This window comes from Sceloporus undulatus, chromosome 1 (genome assembly GCF_019175285.1).
Source record: "Sceloporus undulatus isolate JIND9_A2432 ecotype Alabama chromosome 1, SceUnd_v1.1, whole genome shotgun sequence".
Classification (NCBI taxonomy): Eukaryota; Metazoa; Chordata; class Lepidosauria; order Squamata; family Phrynosomatidae; genus Sceloporus; species Sceloporus undulatus.
The window spans coordinates 107385170-107410327 of NC_056522.1; the positions used below are offsets into that span (position 1 = coordinate 107385170).

General features: G+C 39.1%; 1 protein-coding gene across 4 annotated transcripts in view; it reads left to right on the forward strand.

Annotated features, from left to right (window-relative positions):
• The window catches only part of HS3ST5 (heparan sulfate-glucosamine 3-sulfotransferase 5), a 233589-nt gene that overhangs the window by 95488 nt on the left and 112943 nt on the right, over positions 1 to 25158 (forward strand). For all 4 annotated transcript variants that reach the window (XM_042446845.1, XM_042446846.1, XM_042446844.1 and 1 more), the window contains exon 2: positions 583 to 782. The gene's annotated coding sequence lies outside the window, so the exon portion shown is untranslated. The remainder of the gene's footprint in view (positions 1 to 582; positions 783 to 25158) is intronic.

The following is a 25158-nucleotide window of genomic DNA, read 5'->3' on the forward strand; positions in this document are numbered from 1 at the left end:
ATTGTGAAAGTGTGGCCCTCATGCGCTATGTGGACCCTGGGACCCAATTTTGTGTCCCTCCCCAACAGCACTCCAAACCTCCCTTTCATATTTTTATTTTATTATTTTTCCCAGGGAATTTATTGTCCTGAAATGGTTGCAAACTGCTACAGGTTGCCCTCAACCCTCTGACTCCCTCATAATTCCCCCAACACTCCAAAACATCAAAATAAAAGGGGGAAAGGCTGAAAATGAAATTAATTGAAGCCTTGACACTTCCAGTTGTGACAGGGGCACTGATGTGGGTGGAAGGAATTTTGCGGAGAAATAACCCTCACCTCTTTTGTAGTTGCTCATCTCTGTTTTAACTGGATCAGAGTATATGGAGGTGCTTCTATTGACTATGCTGTTTTACCAGCGAATGAATGTATGAAACTTGTTAAAAAAACAGCATCTGTCATCTTAAGAGATAAATTCAAATCAAGAAAGAAAAATGCATAGGTACTGTGCTGATGCACAGAACTGTACTGTATTTTATTGTATAAGACTTACATAAATACCACTGCTTTTTCAGAATAACTTTCTTTTCTTTCTTTTCTGCAGCCTTAACAAATGGGAACACATTTAAGAAGAAATGTCTATTCATTCCTTTTGCATCTGGAGCATTTTTACCATATCACTGATGTCTTTTATAAACTCTGAAAGCTTTTGAGCATTGAAGACTATCAGACATATTCTTCTTTGAATGTCCTTGGTCTAAAGCAGATGTACCAGATCTTCTGGATGAGCATAAGAATAAAAAGGTTGGTGGATTCTTTGAAAGCTTATTTGTTTCTGTGTATAACTTACTTTGGGGGTGTGGAGTAGGTTTGTTCCCACAAATGTTTATTTTTCATGTAGTATATAACATTTTAAAGGGAGAAACCCAAGCTATTTGAGATTAACTTAAACTGAAAGAATTTTATGGGAACACCTGTATCACTTGGGGAAAATAAGCTATGTTTCTACTGAATGTGAATATACTTAACCTAATAACAAAAAACAAAAAAAATGCATATAGAAGCAGAGACATTATACATGAAATCTGAATTAACAAAACAAAACAAAAAATAGAATGAATATGCAATATCATTGTTTGGATCTCTTAGGCCCTGTACACACCAGCAATTAAGGCTGGCATGGGGGTGGAGTCGGGGCATAGCATCGTCACAATGTACGCCCAATTCAACCCCCCAGGGCGCCTTGATTCTGCACACCACTCCACATGACACATGGTGTCATGGTGCTCCTCTGGCAATGTGTCCATACAATGCAGCGCTGAGGGAGCGCCATATAGCCATGGCAATGAAGCTATGGTGCCCTTTGAGGACACAAAAAGGAGCCAATTTTGTGCCTCCTTTTTGTGCCTTTGAAAGGCTGGATTGGGACCATGGCGTCAGGTTGCTATGACCCCAATCCGGTTAGGAAAGGGGCAGCATCCCACCACCGCTAAGTGTGTGTTTATTGAAAAGCAGACATGATTAGAATAGGTTAGTCACTTCCCTTCTCCATTTTGTTTTCCTGATGATTATCTCACTTTAGGAAGCTGCACATAGCCCTAGGGTTGAGGATGGGAGAAGGAGAAACATATCTATACCTTATCTGGCCCTACCCCAAGTTACCATCCCATCAGGGGATGGTTTTTACTGGGAAACAACATTTACTTTTTGTTATTCTAGACCTTGAAAATAAGATGTTAAAGGTAATGGAGTTACTTACAATACGTTACTTGGGGGAGGGGAATTGTATTCTTTTCTCATGATTTAATATTGATATTTATGCTTGGAAGGTACCAGCTAATATTTAGTGTTACCTCCATGATGTATTTTCTTTGTGAGCAGAATTTTTGGCAATTTCACATTTTCTAAGGTAACAGGAGCAACAACACAGCTACTATTACAATGACAAGTTTAAAATGACATATTAAATATGATATTCAAACTTTAGTTCTAAAACCTGCACTAATGTTAAAATATTATTTTAAAATGTGGAGAAATATTGGCCATTAATGTGTCAGCCATCTTAGGTAAGGTTTGCAAGCTCCGTTTAATCTTCTTGGTTTGTAAACAAGGAATAAAATGTCAGGATCATGATACTCCCCTGCTACATTTAGTCAATCAAAAATGCTCCCCATTACATTTGGTCCTAGGAGATTAATTACTGATTGTTACTTCATATTAATGTTGGCTCAACTAAAACACTGGTTTTGTTGAAAACTAGTCTTCTGGGATTGCCAGCTGAAGCCTGGCAGAGATGCAACCAAGTTGGCTACCTGTTCTCCCTCCAGTATACTTATTTCCCATTTAAAAACCTTTGGACTCTGGGGATTTCTCAGAGGCAAGTGTTTACAGTGCTTCTTTGCCTTTGAGACTTTCATATGTTATCTCCCTTTGATGCATTTCCTTCATCTTTGAGCGAATGCCTTATCATAGTGGTGAGCATGTGCCTGTCAGGCACTTACATTTTCAAAACCAATGGAAGAAAATGTTCAAGTATTTAACTTTAATTCCCAAGTACTGAACAGTTAACTTCAAATTTAGTTGTTACAGTTATTAAAAGTTGTCTGTATAATCCCTATTCTCATTGATGGGAATTAAATTCTGGCAATCTTCCTTCACTGCCCCAAACCTAAGAAACAAAAGGATAAGGCTCCTCGTTTCCTGTAGCTGCCCTTTGGCTTCTCTTCTTATGGTGACTAGAATCCCCCCCCCAATACCATAATCCTGAGCAAAAACTCTTTTATTCCTATAGTACTTTGAGAACTGAAAGTTTTTGAAGAAAGTTTTTAAAGAGGATGCTGTACTTTTCTTAATTTTAATGCAAGCAGTTATTTATTATTTTGAATTTCATATTAAGGTTATTGATAGCTTAATTCCATTATAGTGTTGTGTTTTTTGTGTTTTAAACCTGCTGCGTTTGTTTTAATATATAAGAGGGTTGTTTTTGTTTTTTGTTTTTTAAAGGAGGTTATGCATAAAGAAAATAATAAAGTACCTCCTACACCTAGGGCTATCTTCTCCTCTGTTTACTTTTTTTGTTCAATGTCTTTATTAAATTATTTTAACGTATATACAATGTTGCATATGCTCAATTCCCTACTCCCCCCTCCCCCTCCCGCACAGCTTGATAGAGTTTAGGATCAATACACTCCTCTGTTTACTTTTCAATTTTTGTATACATGTGATGTCTCTTAGGGCTTGACCACACTGGCCAAAAGCCCTGTATCCAGTGTGATGAGTCCTTACTTTGTAAAGCCATTAATCCAGTTTAACAGAAAATGCTGTAAACCTGGGTGTGTTGGATGGGAGGACTGAAACAGATCCAAAATTACCCTGTTGTCCATGTGTCTACACACCACCACATGTCCCCTCTGGCGCATCCTCCTTGGTACCACTGCTGCCACTATTGCTTTGGCAAGAGCTGCCCATTGCCATCACTTCTGCTGAGGCAAGGACATAGCCGGGGGGGGGGGTTCTTGGGGTCCGGACCCCCCCTTCCATTAGAAAAATGAATGGTGTGTGCTGCTGCACCGCCACACGCATGCCCCATTATAATGGTGGCACTTAGTCTGGACCCCCCCCCTTACTAAAATCCTAGCTACGTCCCTGGCTGAGGTCATAACAGGGCACCCCACTATGTGTTGAAAAAGAATAGGGTCACTCTACTCCCCCCTCATTGATGGCATGCGAGCCCCATTCTGACCTCAGCTGAAGAAACAGTGATGGCCAGGCTGCTTCACGGAGCTGCCTGGCTGGTGAGGCTGCAGTGGCAGTAACAGCAGCAAGGAGGATAGGCCAGCTGGGCTGATGAGGTGTTGTCTCACGTCCTGTCTGGACAGATTTGGCTGGTATTGTATCATCCTGGGGCATCTCCAGAGCATAATACTCCACATTAAGGGGTCAGTGTAGATGCACTCTTAATAGTACTTAGGATATTTAGGTAATAATATTGTATGTACTCAGCACCATAGCTATGTAACTGCCTCAAAAATAAAAGAGTTTACAGTAAACTAAGGCTGAAATCCTGGGTTTATTGCAATTAAGATTCATTCAGTTCACTTGTACTTACTAAATAGAGCTTTAAGACTTTGCTGTCAGCTGCCTACTTTGACTTTGGAAGAGATGGGTAATGGCTGTATTTTAAGCAGAGAAGCAAAGGGGACACAGGAAGTGAAAATACCAGAGAATGAAGTCTCGCTCCTACCTGAGCTGGATCAGGGAAGCAGCACTATGTCCAATTGCTCCTCATTGTGATGTGTGTCAAGAGTCTTCTACCCCACCCCAGCTATACAGACTGAAAGTTCTTTTCACACATTATAATGAATGCAAGTAGGTCAGAGAGGAACCTGCTGCTGCAGTACCTCTCCACTCCATGTGTGTTCATTAAAAACTCATCATAATGTCTGAGAAGAGGCTTTAGTTTGCAGTGCTAAATGCACTGACCTACAAGCTAGTCCCTTCAAAATCAATCGTGGTTACTTCTGAGTAGACAGGATTGCAGTGCAGTGTGTCTTGGAACGACTTAATGATAGACTTCAAATAATTGAATTTCCTTTACTTGGAAAAAAAAACCATTTTGTTTGAAGAGGTACTATTAGTGATGCTCCCTCTACACCAGTCTACTAATTGGGGCTGGGGAATTCCCCTGACAGGGCTCTGTGAAAATCAGGGGTGAAGTAAAACAAATTGAGCACAATTTGTTCTAAAAAATATGTTCTGCCTTGTCTATTGTAAGCCTAGGTGAGTTTGGTGATTAATAAATACTGAAATAAATCGTAAACTTGGCTTCTGTGGTAAATGACACTACATAAATCTGTCAGCTAAATTATATCCTGGTAATAATACTGTCTTTTTTTTTAAAGTAAATTTGTAGCTTTCTGTGAGCATGCTGTCCAGTTGTAAGCCATACAAGGCAGTAAACATGTAGTCCTTTATCAGAAGAAAAGACACATATATCCCAATGGCATCAATTAGCTGTTCCAAATACAAACAAAATAATTGCATAACAAATGTAACAGAGCAGCAATGGAGCATGCCACATCATTATTATCTAAAATAAATAAGAATATATCGATGGAAACCCGTAACAGGTATAGGGAATTAACTCCTTTAATATAAGCAAAGTGGGATTCACTCTCAGATAAAAATAGTTGTTTTAGGGATTGAAGTAATAGCAACATAAATGTCACACTTCAAGGAAGCAACTTCCCAAATCTCCTGCAAAAGTGATTCAAAATCTCACATACATCATAAGTGTCTGTGCACAATGCATACACGTCATAGAAAAGAAACAGAAATATACAGGGGTACCCCGGGTTACGAAATTAATTCGTTCCGCCGCCGCTTTCGTAACCCGGAATACTTCGTAAGGCGAAAAAGCCATAGGCGCTAATGGGAAAAAGCCGCGATTTCGTGTGAAATAGCGCCGAAAAGCACCAAAAAATTTTTCGTAACCCGAAATAACCGTCGTAACCCGGAACAGTTTTTTTGAATGGATTTTTTTCATAACCCGGAAATTTCGTAAGGCGGCGCATTCGTATCCCGGGGTACCAGTGTATAACTTATTAAATTAAGACTACATATACAAAGCAGAGGAGCACCTTGGACAAGAACAAACATTCCTAGGGCGCATTCCCACTATGAAATAGAACGAATTGCCGAACAGTTTAAATGACCCTCATTCCCATTTGAAACCAGTTCCTGTCACAATGTGATCAATTCCTGTCATGATAAAGCAAAGCAAAGGCAAAAACCTTAGGTTTTCCAGACAGTAGTTTGAAAGAGATTCTTTCGAGAAGAATCGATTCTGAAGTGAGTTCAATAAGTGGGAATGACAGATCAGAATCGATTCATTCTGGAGGGGAGGGATTAATGGCAGAGGGTGTTTACCATCCTTCCTCAGTTTTTGGCAGATTCACCATCCCCCTCCCAGTGTTGCCTTGTGCATTTGTACTTGTGCCAGTGCATTTGTTTTAAGTAAAATTGATAGAATATTTGATTGATTGATCAATCGATCGATCAATCTATCAAATAATCTATCAATTGTATTTGAAAAAACATTATCTCCCCCCCCCCCTTTATTCTCCTGCCTCATTCCCCGGCTTCTCCCTCCATCCCAGCTTTCCTCTTTCTGTCCCCTGGCTGGCTGCTTCTCCCTCCATTCCCTGGTTTCCTCCTGTATCCAGTTTCTTCCTTCTGTCCCCAGCTGTCTCCTTCTCCCTCTGTTCCCTGGTTTCCTCCTTCTGTCTCCAGCTTCCTCCTTCTCCCTCCATTACCCGGTTTCCTCCTTCTGTCCTCCTTCTCCCTCCATTCCCCAGTTTCTTCCTTCTGTCCCCAGCTGACACCATCTCCCTCCATCCTCGACTTCCTCCTTACCTAGAGCCGATTTGAAGTGGCACAACTAGGGGAAATGACAACCATGCCCAAAAAAAGGTGATTACACTGGGGTAAGAAATTATCTGCTTTATAGTAGGAACAAGGGACCTTTTAAAATCCATTTCCAACACGAGCAAATTGGGAATCAGTTTAAACTACAAGTGATTCCCACTTGTAGTTTAAACTGATTCCCAATTTGCTCGTCGATCACCAACATTCCTCCTTGCAGGAGAATCCCAGTTTCAAAACTGACAAATCAGTGCCCAGAATATACACTTTCATTTTTTATCACTTCTTATCTCTATATTAGTAACAATTTATCTTCAAAGTTAAAAGTTGTATATTTATTTACTTAAATTGGATTGCATATCACTGCCTGATACTGTATAGTGTGGGTATGAGATGTCTTTTTCTTTAGAGGAGTGTATGTTTTCTCTTGGTTTTCTCCATAGGATTGTAGAAGTAAATGCTAAATTCACCTCTTCTATGCAAGAATGAAGAAAGAAAACATAATATGAATGCAAGTTACAGAGATACTTAACATGGCCATTCTTGCCTGTGTTTGTGTGAAAACATTATGCCGGGTTCTATCAGCATATATAAGAAACTGATTTGAGGGCTCAGATGGTATATCACTGTGAAGGCCTTGCTGGCTGTGGAGCCAGTTTCTATATAAAGCTAAAGCATAGTTAGCATTATGAGAATGAACCACAGCAAAGCCGAGGGTTGCACAGCCTTTTCCTCCTGTATCATCCTTGCAAAGAGGAGTTCAGAACCATTCACTTGCCTTTTAAATTCCAAATTGCAATGTCAAATGAACTTGATCAAACTGTCATTAATTTTAAGCTTCATCTCCACTGCAGAAATAATCCAGGTTGACACCACTTTAGCTGTCATGGCTCAATGCTATAGAATTCTGGGAATTGTAATTTTGCAAGACATTTAGGGGTTTGTGTCGGAGTGCTGTGGTGCCACACAAACTGCAAATCCCAAAATTCCATAATGTTAACGTGGTGTCAGACTGCTTTATTTCTGCAGTTCAGACCCAGCTTTAATTGTGATTATGGAAGCAACTAATCTTCAATCCATATTTTATGGAGCAGGGTAGTTCCAACTAGTAATAGTAAAGATTAACCATAGTCAAAGCTTCTAATATTCTAGGAAGACAATGATATGTGGCAGATTTATTCTTGTAATATTAAATCATGGTTGCAGACTGAAATTCATAGCCAGTGTTTAATTTCCCTTCCTGTGTATTGTGGCATTTATGCAAAAGCTCAATTTTTGTTGTAAGGTTTCCTTTTTAGTTGTTTTTGTTTTCCTTCACAAAGTCGTTATATTTTTTCCCCTTCGGGCAGCTGTAGATTTCATTCTGAGGCTGTTAAGAACAGACTTGAGTACTTTCTCTGTAGGAGGCTGACTCATCATTTGGGTCAGCATAAAATAGGTATTGCTCTGAAATAACTTGCCTGTGACATGCGTAGGTTCCCGTGACTGAGTCGTTTTACTGATTTATGATTTTCAATGCCACTTGGTTTAAAGAAATGTGATAAAATTTGCTCACTTAAAAAGTAAACATGTACACACATGTGTGCTTGCATGCATATAGACAAAAAGTGGCACACAGGTATCTTCAACCACAGGTTGTAATTTCAGACTATTTGCAGTCAAGAGGTTTCTACTGAGCAAAATGCTCATTCAATTTGGAAATGCAGATTATAAAGATTTTCCTATCTTCCTCACATTAGGGGTCCTACCATCATGATGCAGATTTATATACTTTAATGTGATGTATCTGGGAAATTTCCGTTCCAGGTGACACATGCTTTAAAAATATAACGCCTCAACTCAACCATAATGCAGCTTTTGTTAGTTTCACCAAATGAAATGTGATATGCTTATATCATCCCATCAAATATAATGTTTTAAAGCCTTTTAATATATGTATGGGAGCATTGTTTAGTATGTGTAGTAATGAAATGGTGATTTCTTTTTCTAATTTACCAAAGGGGGTCATGTGGTTTATATTAGAAGATTCAGCAGAAGACAATGCATAGGAATGAGTGAGATGAATTATTTGAGTTTGGAATCCTCAGAACATAGTGACCAAAAATCTTGGAAGTGGAAAGGCTGGCCTCTGAACCTATCAAATCCAAGTGTCACTTATGAGAAGTCTCTGTGTCTGCAGCATGACATTGTGTCTCCAGGAAATAAGGGTGCAAGATAACACAACCTTATCAACAATTTAGAAGCTCTGCAACTATCTGAATAAAGCACCAGCCTTTCTAATTGTTTAACTCATATTATCATGGTATAAAGCAGTGCAGTTAGCATATGATAGTGGAGATCCATCTTCTTTCCATATCTTGGGAAGTTATCCATTCTTTTTTCAGGTTTAGGCAAGTACAGCATTGCTTAGGGCCTTAGAACAGATTCAAGAACTGTTCCTGTCACCCCATAGACCAAACAGCCAAAGATACAGTGTATCAGCTTACACTGAAAGCTGCAGAATAACCAGAAAATGGTGTGCATGCCTGTGGCATGTGCGCCGTACACCGCAGCATGCACAAGCCCCATTATTTTCAATGGGGCTCGAGCATATGCAGAATTTGCCTTACGCCGGGGGGGGGGGGTCCGGAACATAAAGCAAGGGCACACGGTATACTGAAAAATGTACTGGTCAAATTACTCTTCCCCAGCAGCCAGTTAGCTCTGGTTAAATAGTGTAGCCAGGCCCAAAGAGTTCCTAGACCCTGTGATTTTTGAGCCAAGAAGGCCTGCAAAACTGTCTTCCTATACATTATATAGGAACGTTCATGAAAGCCCTTCTCTGTGCATTCTGCCCAGTTATGTATCCAGTTGTGAACTGGATTTGACACTACCCCACTCAAAGTAAGCAGCCCTGTATTGTCATGCTGAGTAGGCAGAGTGTTGCTGTTTGATGCAAATCTGCCAGAATGAACCATTTCCATAAAGAACAAGAGCAAAAACAAATCATACCACTTTGGTGACTATGTACTCTTGCACTGCACAGGACTGGGTGAGTGAGAGTGCTGAACTGACTGAGAAAAAAAAATACTTAGATGTAAACTGTCTGATCTTAAACTGTAGCTAGTTATCACCTTCTGGTACTTATCACTGCTGGTACTTTCAGGGGCCTTCACTGACCTACCAACCATCACCTTCTTATTATTTGTTGCTCACAATCTTTCCCCAGGACATTTGTAAATCGGAACGGTTGACAAAGGATCAGGATTCTTACGAAGTATTTGCACTGGATTAGGGGGAACCAAAATGGCTATCTCCCCACTTCATTAAAAAGTTCCTGTCAGAACAACCATTACAAAATCTTAAAAGGGTACATGATCTTTTTTCCACACTGTATCAAAGCTTTATTTCTAAGCCACATTAGATGCTGGGATATGAAATCTCTTCCCTTGGATAGCAGCTGATATCTTTCTGCTTATGTTGATAAGGGAAAGGGATAGTTTAAATATGTGATGCAGGACATAATCTCTACTCTTCTCCATATACACATATGAGAGGATCAAAACATGAGATTACTGAGCCCTTTCCCTTCTTTCATTTTTTTCCTGTCAGCCATTACCCAAGTGTGTACTGAGCTAGGGATGCTGTGCAAGGCACCTGGCCACTAAACCCAAGCTGATCTCTGGCTTCCATAGAGCTGTTTATACCCTACTCTTCTTGACTTCTGGCAAAAGAATATGTACTTGGGAAACATATACAATGAGAGGTAGGTACATTGAGGTCTAGGGAAAGCACTTCAAAACTGGATGTCTTTGTAGGCAGAAAGGTCTGTGACCTCATTGGAATGGAGACATATTGGATTGCGAAAGACTGGTCGCTGTTGAGATACAAATGGACTTTAAATTTCCTGGACTTTGAAAATCTCCCTATTGCCACATAGCCAGAAGGAAGAGAAGACTGCCTGCCAAAGATATCCTCCTCATCATAACATCTTTACAAAGGACTGAAACAATATGCAGGCATCTGACTGACACCTCCAATTGGTTTTTCCCCCTCCTGTTTGGTTTGTAACATCTTGCTTGATGAAGAAGCCTATGGAGCTTTGAAAGTTTGCAGAAAGTATACAGTGGTACCCCGGGATACAAATTGATCGCGTTACGAAATTTCCGGGATACGAAAAAGTTCCATTGGAAAAAACTGTTCCGGGATACGAAGGTTTTTTCGGGTTACGAATTTTTTTCGGCGCGAAATTCAAACGCGCGGCTTGCCAGCGCTAACGGAAAGCCCTTTTCGGCTTGCGAAATGCATCGGGTTACGAACGGCGCGGCGGAACGAATTAATTTCGTAACCCGAGGGAGCACTGTATTGTGCATTTTGGTTGGCCAATAAAGGTATCACTGATGGATTTTTGTTTGTACAGTGTGCCCGCGCCATATGTGAGCACACTATACACATCTTCCAGCTTATGTGGAAGCTGCACTACAATTAAATCAATTGTGCACATGCACATGCAGCTCCGAGCCATGAACATGTGCCCCATTGTTTCCAATGGGGCACGAGCATATGCGGATTTCCCCTTCTGCAGGGGAATCCGGTATGGATCCCCTGTGTAAGGGGAGGGCCCGCTGTATTTGTTAAATGGTCAACACAGCTACCTCTGAATGTTTTCTTTATTATTATGTTTGCTCTAATATAGATAAGGAGATGTGTGCATCTGGTTATGCACATTTCATATGCTATATCAGGAACTATGGGATCAATGTGATGGCCTTCCAAATGCATGTCAGGCAACAGTGACCTGCCTTATATTGAGTCAGACCATTTGTTTGCTTAAGTCAGTATTTTTCATACTAAGTAGCAGCAAATATGGATGGGTGAATCTTCTGATTTCAACTTCACTCAGTTCTTCATTTTGGCCCAATTCTGTACAAGTGTTATTTGTATTTTTAGTTTTGCAGTGATATACTTCCGGCATGTATTAAATAGTAAATGCACATGCAATTATCAAAAGCACTGATTTTCTCATTTATATATTAAGGTACTAATAATTGTGTGCCTTTTGGTAAAAAACATCCCTTTATGCATTTCCTAATATCCATTGCATACTTTTCAGAAAAATCTTTATTTGCATATTTTCCTACTGAACACTTTTTAAACTAGTCAGCTATATTACAAAAACTATATTACAAAAACTGGAAAAATGTCATTTCACTATGCACATGTATTTCAGTTCATAATTGTTTCTGGATGTACAAGTTAGGTATGTTTACATGAATGCTTTGATGAAAATTTCTTCCCCACTCTTAGCATCTGATCTGCAGGGCATCAGAAGGGATTCTTTCTTAGCTCAACCTGGAGATACCAGGATTAAAGTTGGAACCTTGTCCTTTCAAAGCATATATTTTACCACTGTTTTAAACTCTCTAGGTGCTGATGTTACATATCTGTTCTACATTGCTTTTAATGGGATTTATTTTTAAAATGGAACAGATAAACATGTGTAGATACTACTTTTTCAACATTAATAAGGTTGGATAGAGATAGCTGTGTGTCAATAAAGATATTGCTTCCGCAGATCTAAATTTATTATATGATGAACAAGAACATCACCTTGAAGCCAGGTTTCTTAGGTGGGATACAGACCACCCAAAAAGGGCAATCTGCCGCCGCCTCCATTTCCACCGGTGGGAAGCCTCAGCCACCAAACGGCAAGGCTTCCTGGCGGCGGAAAAAGAACCCACAAAAAGCGGGTTCTTTTTGCGTTGCAAATGGCGCACTTGTTATGTTGCAAGCGCGACGTGATGTGTGGACAGTGTGTACAGGGTGCCACCATTTTGACACCCCCATCACATACTAGTGGTGATGCCAATACGGATGGTGCATCCTCGGCCAACCCCTAGCACATGACAGGGGCGCCGCAAAGGCCCGTCTAAATCGGACCATAGTCTTCCTTCCACTGAGCTTCAACAAACTATCTTAAACTCAGTATATGTAATCTTTGCCACCATCCCCTTCATTAGTAATCTGGACCAGGTGACTCCCAGTTAAGTTTACTAAAAAAATGACCAGGCTATACCCTACTAAACTGGAGAGTTAATCCTAAAACCACACCAGCAGCAATGACCACTTTATAGACACTGGATCCAGTAGTCCTGGAATAAGCCTGCATGCAAACCAATTAAAAATGCTAATTGGTTTTAAAAGGAATGAAAAAGAAGTTGGTAGTAATCTCTCTCTCTCTCTCTCTCTCTCTCTCTCTCTCTCTCTCTCTTACACACACACACACACACACACACACACAACCTATATAGAGTTATATTTAGCAAGGCCAAAAGTTAACAAATTCTCATTAACTTACCTAGCATGTTACCAAATGTCAGACAAGATTTCAAGGTTCAAAGCAGAGTACTACCCAAAGTACAATCCAGTCCCATACAACACTCCCCCCCACACACACACACATAGCTATTGTACATTATGATTTACAGTAATGAACAAAGAATCTAGAACTATTATGCAGGATTTAGAGTCCATAATCACTCTGTGTCAATTAACCACTTAATATGCTCCAAACAACTCAGGCCCAGTACACACGGACGGCAAAATGCCACCCCTCTTTGCTGCTTAGCTGTGCAGCAGCAGCCACGTGTGGCTTCACAGATGCGCACTCAAAAAGAAGCCTCTCTAGGCGGCTCCTTTTTTGCGCTGCCATATGGGCTGCGACACAGCCCTATGATGCCACTTCTGCTGACAGGTGTCTGTATGCAGCGCCACAGCTGCGCAGCTTTGGCGCCCGCTGTGTGGATGGGCGCATGCACCTGTGACGTCACTAGGGCTGGGCGTGTCTGGATGCCCAGCCCTATCAAACCCTAATATCACTGCAATGTGCCCCTCTATACCGGGCCAAAGTTTCCAGATTTTTGCAGACATGCAAAGTTCCACAGAATGAAACATGGAATATAGCTTCCCATGGAAAGAATGGATATAGCCTCGAATGCCTGCACTACAGAAAGGCAATTTGAGGAATTCGTATGTGCAGCTTACATACTGATGTGAGAGTATATCGGAGTCATACTACATGGACAAGAATAAACACAGGCCATGCTCGTTAGACCTGGAAGGTTTTAAACAGTTTAGGCCACATGAAAATACTTTTTGTAAAAGATTACTGAGTATGATGGGAAAATGGTATCTAAAAGTGAAATGATGGTCAGTTCATAGGGTCCCATTTATAGTATAATATTTTATTACATGTCACTCTGACATACACTGGGACTAGAATGGTGTCATTAGTTGAGAACTGTCTTTGTAATGCCAGATACCTGTAGTCTCGCAGCAGAGATCTAACTCTTTTTCAATAGCACGGATGATTGCCTGCACAAATTTGAAGCATATAAAGAGCATCTGATCACTGGTAAACTGTTCTCTAATTTGATGGTGCATGAACCTCTGATGTGACTTTTTGAATAAAGGATTGTGGAGAATTATTTTGAGTTGGACTAAATTCTGCAGCAAAAGGTCTGCTACAATCTCTTTAACAAGTCATCCAGCTACATGTTTGATGCAATTTACTCCTGGGCCCAACAAACACATCCAACCTTATTTGTTAACCTAGCAGAACATTATTTATTAATGAGTTCTTCATGCTTTATTAAGCCTAATGTCAAAACACCTCTGCGGGACTGTAGTCATGTTCTGTCTTTCTCTTAAATGCCTTTTTAAAGAAAATGAAAAATTATGCAAGAAAGCTCCAGGTAAAACCCAACAGATATCACTTCAATTACTCTTGATCCTAGCAGATGATGTTCCAAGTAGTTTTGAAAGAGCTGCATCAGATAATATAAGCTGTCTCAAATGAAAGAATTCTGCACACTCAAATGTGCATAATTAGAAAGTCTTAGAAACTTAACAAAGCCAATCTGTTTCCAAAAGCTGAGTGGTATATCCAGCAGGTGAAAGCTGACAGAGAGATACAATGAAGTACTGGCTTCATCTATTCATTTATTTTTCATTCAGCTCTTTTATACTGGGGAGGAGAAATTCTGTTTGTGAACATTAAAATGATGGAGTGTTGAAACACAAGGGATTAACTGCAGTTTTCTTAACTCCATAGAACTAATATTGTTCAGGAAACCAATACTGCAGTTCAATAAACGTCTGTCTTCCTCCCCCCCCCCACTTTCCGTTCCTCACCAGTATTCTTCCAGAACATCATCTCTCTAGCATTGACAGGTGATTCATATCAATTTGTTTTGGGACTTTTTCTGCACTCTAGAGTTTGCCTAGATATGTATTGTGGTTTTAATAAGAGAAGTAACATTCAACATGGAAGAAGAGAACTGTCAGTAGCTTTTATAATATATACTTACATTACTCTAAAAGAATGTATTGTGGCAGATCACTGTGGAAGGGAATGAGAAGGGTTTTTTATCCTCTCTTTTTAAAAATTAGTATTTATTATAGTTTTCCAAAAGGAAAAAAAAATCACATATAGAATTCAGTAACTCATCATTTACATATCATTCCATAGATCAAGATTTTCCATACGAATCTCCTTTTTTTCTCATTCTTAAACAATCCCTCCCACACCTCTCCCTCAGGAACAATGTAACTATTTATTTTAATATCCATTACCTTTCATGTGGAAGACTGTTTTGATTGTATACTTCAACTCCTTGTTCCCTTCTATTCCATTCACATAATCAACCAGTTTCTCCCAATTTCTGGTCCATACATCTTCATTACTCTAACCAATATATATTACCTTTCCTTCCCAAATACAGTTAAACATTATATACTCAGCTATGCATTGTTTCCACTTACATATATCCCACTTGTGTGCTTCCTTCCAACCTTACCCTAAAACTGCTTGTGCAGCTATTAATAACTGGTTTGTAAAAAAATTCTTCTTCCTTAATTAATCCTGAAGAAAAGGAGAAGTGACTTAAGACAGCTTGTAGCCCTGATTAGCTGTAATTAACACCTGGCTAATTCCACTTAAGCTTAAAAATTAATTCTACATGATCTGTATTAACATTGGCCAACAGAATGTACATTTCAGTTCAGGCGTTTATAACCCAAACCTAGTACTAATAAAAGCTTTAAAGGACTGCTCAAGGTCATCTGTTGTTTCAACCAGTCCCATTGCTATCCTCAGTCACTGCTGTTGTTTTCTTCAAACTGTGATTCCTTGTGTGCTCTGAAGAGCAAGTCACATACTCTCACCTTATTATTATTTTTTGCATAATAAAACAATATTAAAGTGAAAACTCATTACAGCAAGCAATGTAAAAGCAAGCTACCATATGATGGTTTCTTTGTACAATGGCCAAAACATAAATGTGTGCCCTCCTGTGTCCGTGGTATGCTCACATGCTACATCCTCCTCCTTCTGCATGCACCTTGAATGTAACCTCAAGGTCAACAGCCCCCTCCTCTCACTGTCCACATGCCTTACCCTTGGTGCCACAACACGGAACGCCAGTCACCAGTTGTCTTGAGTTTACTGTTTAAAACAAACAAACTAGTCTGTTTTTGTGTTTTGCATTTTTGGTAGTGATCATGCAATAGTGTTTCAGTGTTTGTGTTTGATTTTGAAAGTTTGCTTAGTACGTTTAATACTGTGTTGCATTCTTATGACAAGTTTTAAACTAAGTAAAGAGGAAGCTCTAGTTGTTTAGGTGAGTACTCGATTTATTATTATATTATCTTAGGGAATGGGGGGGGGGCACACAGCCCCCCTATATCCTATGTCTATTATCATTACATACAGAAAAAGAATGTTGTTCTATAAAAGGCAATAAATTATGCTACAGAGAAAATACAAGCAGAAGTTTAAAACTTTAACAAAAGGAGAACTACTTATATTGACTAAACACTCCAGCCTATACAATAAAATAATACAAAGAACGTTCATTAAATAGCAAAACACAATTGTAACCAACCTACTCATCTTACCTATTTAGTCTAATCTAACTGTCTTAGTAAATGGACTTTTTTTTACTCTTGTCATAAAAAAAATATTTTGAACTTATGTCAAAATGATTTTATAGTTTTCAAACACAATTTAAATAGTAGTGAAATACATTTATGTTCTATAAACAGCGGGTTTTTTACTTGTATTGTTTTTAAATTTAAGTAATAAAACTGATCTCAAATTACAATTAAAAAAGTCTTTAACCTGTAAAAACATAATTGGCTTTTTGACTAATTCTCAGTACTATGATGAGAGCTTGGAACCTAAGTTTTATGTCATGTTTAGCTTTAACAGACAAAACAGCAGAAATCAAGGGATGAAAATAATTATGAGGGGCGACAGGGGGTGCCAAAATATTTCTCACTTAGGGTGGCCAAATACCTACAGCCGGCCCTGAATACATAATTGCAAGAGTGGAGGACCTTCTAAAATTAAGGGTTACTCCCATTTAAAGCATGACATAGTGGTTTGAGTGTTAGACTACGACACTGGAGAGAAGGGGTCTAATCTTGGCTCAGCCATGAAACCCACTGGGCAAGTCACATGCCTTCAGCCTGAGGGGAAGGCAATGGCAAACCGCCTCTGAACAAATCTTGCCAATAAAACCCCGTGATAGGTTCACCACAGAGTCACTATAAGCTGGAAATGACTTGAAGGCACACAGGAACAACAACAACCCATTTCAAACATAACAATGTCAAACTCGTACCATAGCACATAAGTATAGACAGAACTTAATTTAGAATTAAAATGCCACCCAGCAGGAATACAACAGCTTACCATAGGCAAAGGAAGAAGAGCAGAGGGCATGTTGGGTCTCTCTTATAGTTGCCAGAGAGGATACAGCCTATATATCCCTTCAGGACCCAATCATACTTCATCCAGTTCAGTAGCCATTGCATATGCTTTTGATCTTAATAAAGCCCTTTGAGACCTGAAACAATGTGCACATAATATATTCATTATGGCTAGCATATCCCAAAAAGTATGCTTCTAGAGTTTTGCTTGTTCTGCCCCTTTCCTCCAGGGTTTATTGTCTAGTGGGGAATTGTTACAATGAAAAACAAAATCCCAGCTGACACTTACCTTTATCTAATGCAAATGGAATTCCATGTGAGTTCCATATTCAGAAATGAATTTGCAGCCTTCCCCATGCCCACTTCAAGGATAAATTTCATGGATATTTCTGTCACCCTTTGGGAGGATGTTTGAATGTGTCAGCGTTTTGAAAAGAGAATCTATGCCAATGTATAGAAGACAGAAAATGATAGGGGGGAATTGTTAAGCATAGCTGTAAGCTTATTGCATACATGGATAACTGGACTTGTTTGAATTGAACTTTGAGTGACAGTTCAAGAAGCTTCTTGTAAGTATATCTATGTATGAAACCAGTCGCCTCCTTTGCTTCAGTAGTGAAATCATTTAACATTAACATACATGGATGTCCTACTCACCTTTAAACACATTTTCAGCAGCAGCCCAGGAAAATCCATTCTCCATTCTGATGTAATATTAACTACTTTTATATTTACCATTTTTGGTAGCTGAAGGGAGGGACAAGTTGATAGGAATATTGGTCCATAACACTATAAACTGAGGAAGGTAAGGAAGTTTTTTCATTCTGTCTGATAAATTATTTAATGAAGAAATTACATTTGGCATACATTGAACAGGCTCTTCTGTGATTGGGAAATGGGGCAGGAAGAAATAAGCAAATACAAATCTCTATACACACCATCACAGTCCCATCTCTGTTCTACTGTTGCTGCATCTTTAGAATGCATCCTTTGCTGTAGCAGCTTTATTATGTCTACAGAGGAGAAAAATTCTCACTTCTCTTCCCACCTCCCAAATACTGCATTTTTATTGAGTGGCTTTCTGTAAAGGTGTAGTAATGATTTCATTGTGCTAGTGCTGTGTTTAACAATAAATTAAAATACCTACTGAATTTGCAAAATGGGCTCAGGAGCCTTTGAAGACTACTTGGTGTGATAAAAGTATTCAGGAAGCTGTACTGATAATTGTTACAATGGAATATTCAGAACTGCTCAGGAAAATGTAATCTCATTATAAGGGTGATAGAAAGCTCCAGAAAAGAATTTGTTTTCTTTTTAAAAGCTATTGTTAAATTGTGTCTTTAGATTCTTTTGCATTTCCACCTCCTTTTCTTCTTTCTCTGTGCCATCCACTCCCAACCTTAAATACCTGGCTTCTTTTGTCCTGGTTTCATTTGTATGTCTTTCCAGTGTCATCAAACAGCAGTAAGTACTGAATGTGTTCTTTACTGTATAGACAAGGGTAACAAATGGCCCTTTGTTTACTTGACAAGTGACAGTGCTGGCATGTTTTTATAATACAAAAAATTGTATGGTAGACACTTAGGGCAAGCTTACTCCCTTTCAGTGTTCTGTAAAGGAAGTGAAGGCAAAAGAAATATGCGGGGGGGGGGGGAATGAAAGAAAGAGTCAGTCCAAGGTCAGAGCTAGCAGGCAGGTAAGTAGGCTTGGGGAGCCATCTGTAAAATAGGCAAGCTGAGTCAGCAAGATCAAAAATGAGTTAAGCAGCCCAAGCCCAAGGTAGGACTGCCAGGGCCTTTGACAAATTACTCTGACAGTCACCAATGAGGAGTTATATACAGTGTAGAGTGATTACAGGTCAGCTGTTAATCAGGGCTATCCAGGTAATCTTACTTTGGTCAAGGTAAGCAGGAACAATTTTCATTTCTCAACCAAGCTAAATGATCAGTAGAACTGCATGGTGTTTCTGGCATAGTCTAACGTGCTAGTTTTCTGTGAACTGAAAGTCAGCATAATGCATAAGATGCTTCCTTATACCAAGTGGCACTGTTTGTTCATCTAATGCTATATTTTCTACTCAGAATGGCACCAGCTTTCCAGGGTCTCAAGCTATGATAAGCTTCCACATTGCCAGATTTTTTTCCTTTTTCATCTGCCATTGAACCTGTGACTTTTAGGGTTGGAAAGAATATTCATTAATATTTGCATTCTTTGTTGATAAATTGTGTTGTGATACTCACAGTTCTTTATATTTCAGATCTTTATTCATGAGAACTTATTTGTGCAAAAATACACATACCTTTTCTGTGTAGAAAATGTGGAGGGGGGGTTGGGAGAGGTCAACGTACTGCACAAAAAAGCAATATATTTGCACACAAGACACATGTTTTGTACAAGATATGATGGTTATGAAAACATCTAGCTTTTTGTGCAAGAAAACATGAAAAAGCATGTTTTTTGAGTAGGCATTCATTTGTCCAAATTTCATAATTTTGTACAAGTTTTATAAAGTTGCACAAATTCTGCAAATACACTGATTACTATGTAGAAAACATGCATTTTGCAAATGAAAACATATTCTACCCCCCTCCCCCATACATTTTCTGTGCAGCAAAACCTTATGTATGTTTTTATGCAAACAGGTTATCCTGAACAAAGTCCTGAACTTAAATATCATACACTGATTGTGGCACTGGTACACCCCAGGCAGCTTAGAAGAGGAAATTTGTGCACTCTTATCATTTCCTACTCCACAAATCCCCTGAAGCACACCAAGAGTTTTGTTTTTTTTGCCCTGAAATGCACACATTCAGAGTTGGGTTGGGAATTCCCCAAAGGTCCTCCCCCACTGAAACCAACAAACTTGCAGCTGAACCCAAAAGTTACCAGAACAGAACAGAACAGAAGAGTCTGGAAACCATATTCCATAAGGCAAAACCTGGGGAGCTATGTGTATTTAGTCTGGAGAAGAGAAGGTTAAGATGTGATATGATAGCTCTCTTTAAATATTTGAAGAAGTGTCATATTGAGGATGGAACAAGTTTGTTTGCTACAGCTCCAGAGAATAGGACACAGAGCAATGGACACAAACCACAACAAGAGATTCCACTGCTACATTTGGAAGACCTTCCTGATGGTAAGAGCTGTTTGGAATCTCCTTCTTTGGTAATTTAAAAAATAGAGACTGGATGGCCATGTCACAGGAGTGCTTTCATTGTGTATCCCTGCACAGCAGGTAGAACATGCAGCAATGGATACAAACTACAGGAAAAGATATTCCACTTCAACATTAGGAAGAACTTCCTAGTGTTAAGAGCTGTTCAACAGTGTAACACACTGCCTTGGAGTGTGGAGGACACTCTTTTTTTTTTTTTTTTTTTTTTTTTTTTTGGAGGTTTTAAAACAGAAGCTGGATAGCCATTTGTTGGGGGGTGCTTTGATTGTATCTTCTTGCATGACAAGGTTGGACTTGATTGCCCTTGTGGTCTCTTCCAACTTTATGATTCTATGTTGCTATGATCTATGAATGACTTGCAGATGTGACTTTGGGTTAATTTTGCAGATGTATTTTTGGTACATCGTGAAAACTTCCCCATGAACCTAGATGAAAATATTTTGAAATTTTAAAATGCTTTCTAATGTGTTTGCTAATATGCAAATATATGAAACATTTCACAGATACAACCAATTGTTATATTGGCAAAGCATAAGAAGATAGAGATAGGATTAGTGGAGGATATTCTAAAAAAGCCATTCACTTTGTGTTCCAGCGTGCAAAAGTTATTGAATTGTAATACATTAATACCTTAAGTAGTGAGTTGTTCCAAGCAGCCAGATGTAATTTATCAACACAAGATACTTACTGAAGTCTTCACTTACAGCTTTGTGGGATTTTATATCTTTCTTGGATGATTTGTACTATTTTACACCTATTGTTGAGAGCCAGCCTGGCATAGTGTTTGACCATTGGACTACAACTCTGGAGACTAGGTTCTATTACCTGCTCAGCCATGGAAAACCCACTGAGGGGCTGTGCACGCCTTTCTAGGGTGCAAAAAGGATCTGCAAAAAGTGGCTCCTTTTTGCACCCTCAAAAGGGCACAATACCCATGGCGCTGTGACTTTGCGGTGCTCATTTGGCACTATGTCATGTGAATGCAGTGCCAGAGGAGTACCATGATGCCATGCAGTGTGGCATGCAGCATCACGCCACCCTGGGGGTGGAGGCAGAGTGTGTGTCATGTAGACGCTACGCCCTGACTCTGCCCCAACCTGGCCCAAACTGCCAGTCTGCACAGGGCCTGAGTGACGTTGGATAAGTCACACACTCTCCACCCCAGAAAACCTCATGATAGGCCCAATTTAGGTTCCATAATCTGAAATAGCTTGAAAGCATACAACAACAATACAGTGCACCATACGCAGCTTTAATCTTCCATGCTGAATATGGAAGTGCTCCCCCATTGCAGCCAATGGGGTTTGAGCTTACACATTTTTCCCTATATATGGAGGGAATCAAAACGGATCCCTGCATATGGAAAAGGCCCACTGTAATTATTGTTTCCTAAGTGTTTCCTGGTATGTTCAGTACATTCACCCAACTCCATTCTTGTTCTTTCCTAGCAGTGTCTTTCAATAGCAGTGACTTTATTCTGGAGACAATCTTCTTGATGGAAACATTTTAACATGAAAACCTATCTTCTGAAGTCTTTGTTCCATGCATTACAGATCTTTTACCATGCAATTTAGTGGATGCCTATCCATTGTAAAACCAAACAGCATTTCTGTCTCCTGTGTCTTGGTCAATTCCTCAAGCGAGTTTCCAGTTGGCTGGGATCCCTCCAAAAACACATAAATCATTTCAGCACCCAAGGGTGTCATTTGTCAGGACCCGCTGCACTGGATTAGTTTAATGTGGCCAAATGTTCTCTGATTAGCTCTTCTCCTTTCATGACCTTTACCAAGCAGTGCTGTGAAAATGCCTGGAGACCTCCAAGAAAAATTCATTATTTACTGCATGTAGGCTTTGAAATCCACACAAAGTTCAGGTGTCCTTTTCACCTTTACCAAAATGAGATAGACATGCCTTTCTTTCAGTTGTAGCATTGGAGATTTGCTTTGTAAAGGAACACATGGGGTCAAAGAGTTTGATTGCCAGGGCAACAGTATAGTATATAGTGTATTATAATTAAACTAACAAAGAGTTTAGCAACTTCATTGTTTAGCTGTACAGAGTACTAATTCAACTACAAACTACAATGACCCTATATCAATTTTTAAAATTTTTATTCACATCACTTTGTGTGTACAAACCTAAGTCTATTAGCAGAAGCCCACAGAAATATGTGAGTAGGATAACATTTGTAAAAACATACAAATAGGGAGCAAATCAAAGTTATAAATTTCACACGACAACATTGTTGTCTAGGGTGTGCTTCAGATTCAGGCAAATTTTAAGCTGAAGCACAGAGATTTGGGAGATGTCCAAATCAAAGTGGGACTCTTTCCAAATCTTAAAGTGCTCAAAGCTTTATTAATAATTCAGATTCAGAGAAACACAAGACAGCATGTCTGAAAAGAAAAATCAAATTCCTGGGGGAAGACATGAAGCAGGGATAGTTTTTAAGACTGACAGCTCTAGCCTCTAAAGTTCTCCAGTCCTGGTGCTTTCTGGATGGGACATTGAATCAATACACTGCAGGTCTGTTTCAGTGCTCTGTTGCTAGTTCTGTCTTCCAGAACAAGATATGTTAAAGGAATTTTGGTGGGATCTATGGAACCTACAAGCACAGAGTATTTTTTCTTAAAAAAAGTAGTACTCATTTCTGCCACTATATTGCCCACATCCCTCATTTCCATCTGTCATCCACTTTCTGTGACTTTGGTACCATATTAGCATTAAATATTTTTTTATTCATTATAACTCCCTCCCTAGCTCCTTCATCTTTCCTTCTTCAACATGTTTGTTGTCTAAGAATACATCTATGTCATTTTAAATTTTCATACAAGTTAAAAAGGGTTATGGGGAAGGGAATCAGTCAAACCCTTTCACACACCCACAAAATAGTGGATTATCTTTCCACAAAAATTGCCAAAACCATCCTTCTGACTTTTTGCAGGTTTTATAAGTAGGTTCACCTCCATTTTGTATGTTGTTTCCATCAAAATAACTCTCAAAACACAGTACATAAATTGATCATCTGGTGAAGAAACATTTTTTGGAAGTGGTTAAGGCTGCAAAACTTATTATTATTATTATTATTATTATTATTATTATTATTATTATTATTATTCCGCCTCTCCCTTTTTGAAGATCAACATGTGGAGCCACCCACAAAACTGCTGCTTCAGAAACTAGAACATAACCAATGTGAAGTCAATGGATTCAAATTACAAAAAGAAAAAGAAAAAAAAGAAAGAAGAAAAGAAAAGAAAAGAAAAAAGAGCGAGATACTACCTGATAATTAGGAAGTACGTATTTACTCTAAAAACTGTTCAGCAGTATGGGCGAAAAATCCTCAAAGGGTGGGGGACTCTTCATCATTGGAAGTCTTTAAATAGAGGTTGAATGAGCATCTTTCAGAAGTGCTCTGGTTGTATATTCCTGCATGTCAGAGGGTAGGACTGGATGGACCTTGCAGTCCCTTCCAACTCTATTTTTTATGCAAACCTTAAAACCCCTTTATAGGAAATAGATTATATTTTCACTACATATCATAACACTGTAAGTGTATGACATGCTTTGTTTGATAGGATGAGTTGATTGGAGGCAGCAGGACTTTTTTTATAAGAAACATAATCTGCAGTTTATTCTGTCCTTATCTTCTTCAAAAAAATAATAAAATATATTATTATTCCCTCATGCAACCATACTAGGATTTATATTAGTGTTTTGAATTGTGTGTTTACTGTTTATTACTTTTTCAGCATGTTTATATTTTCCATGGTCTTCATGGTTTTAGAACCTGATTATGAAGCATGTGGTATATACTTCCTGTCAATTGAATGACACATTTAATATTGGGGCATGGCCCTGCTGTGAGAGTTTATGTTGTTACTGCTATGTCAGGAAGGCCTAGAAGAGCAAAGCAAATTATGAAAAATATTCCAAAGGAAATGCAAGCAATATGAAAGTATACAAGGTTCACCACCAGTATACACACACAAGTATATTTACTTTCAGCACAACAAACATTGCAGAATACCTGTCTACTATTGCTCAGGTTTGACTGCTACTTCTACATCAAGAATTGAATGACACATTTACTAACCCTGAGTAATTTCCTTTTAACGGTGTTATTCCTTTTAGCTTGCTTTTGCATTGACATTGTTCAGTTACTGCAATACAATTTTGGATACCAATTCACATAGCCTATATTCTTAATTTGTTTCCTGAGAAATCACCATTCTACATGAATATTTGCATGTTACCATAACTATACATTGTGCTAGGACCAGCTTCGGATTGGAGGGGATCTTGGGCAGAGTGCCCTGTGGTGGACTCTCACTGGTTTACCTGGCAGCAGCACTTAGCTAATGGCTCCAGGAGCTACCATTTTACTTTGCCATGATTCTGCTGTATGCCAGGGACACTAAAAGGTGAGAAATTAAAATGACACCCAAGTACTACATAACAAGAAGCAGGCACAGGGTTGATCCTGTAATCATTCTGTTTTCTTTTCCCTGCTCTAACATAGCTTTTTTCAGATATGGTGACCAGAACTTTACATAACATTCCAAGGAGCAACACATCACCTATGAAAAGGCATACATACATACATACATACATACATACAGTGTTATGCCTGATATGGAATTTCCTTTTTTATAGTAGCTGTCCACCAGATCAACAATTGCATCAAGCTGTCTTTACCATCTCAGAGATCTCCTGTTTGGTCAGTTACAGATGGTTCAGTTTCATAGATAGATAGCGAATGAAATTGTGATCTGTCTGTCTGTCTGTCTGTCTGTCTGTCTGTCTGTCTGTCTGTCTGTCTGTCTGTCT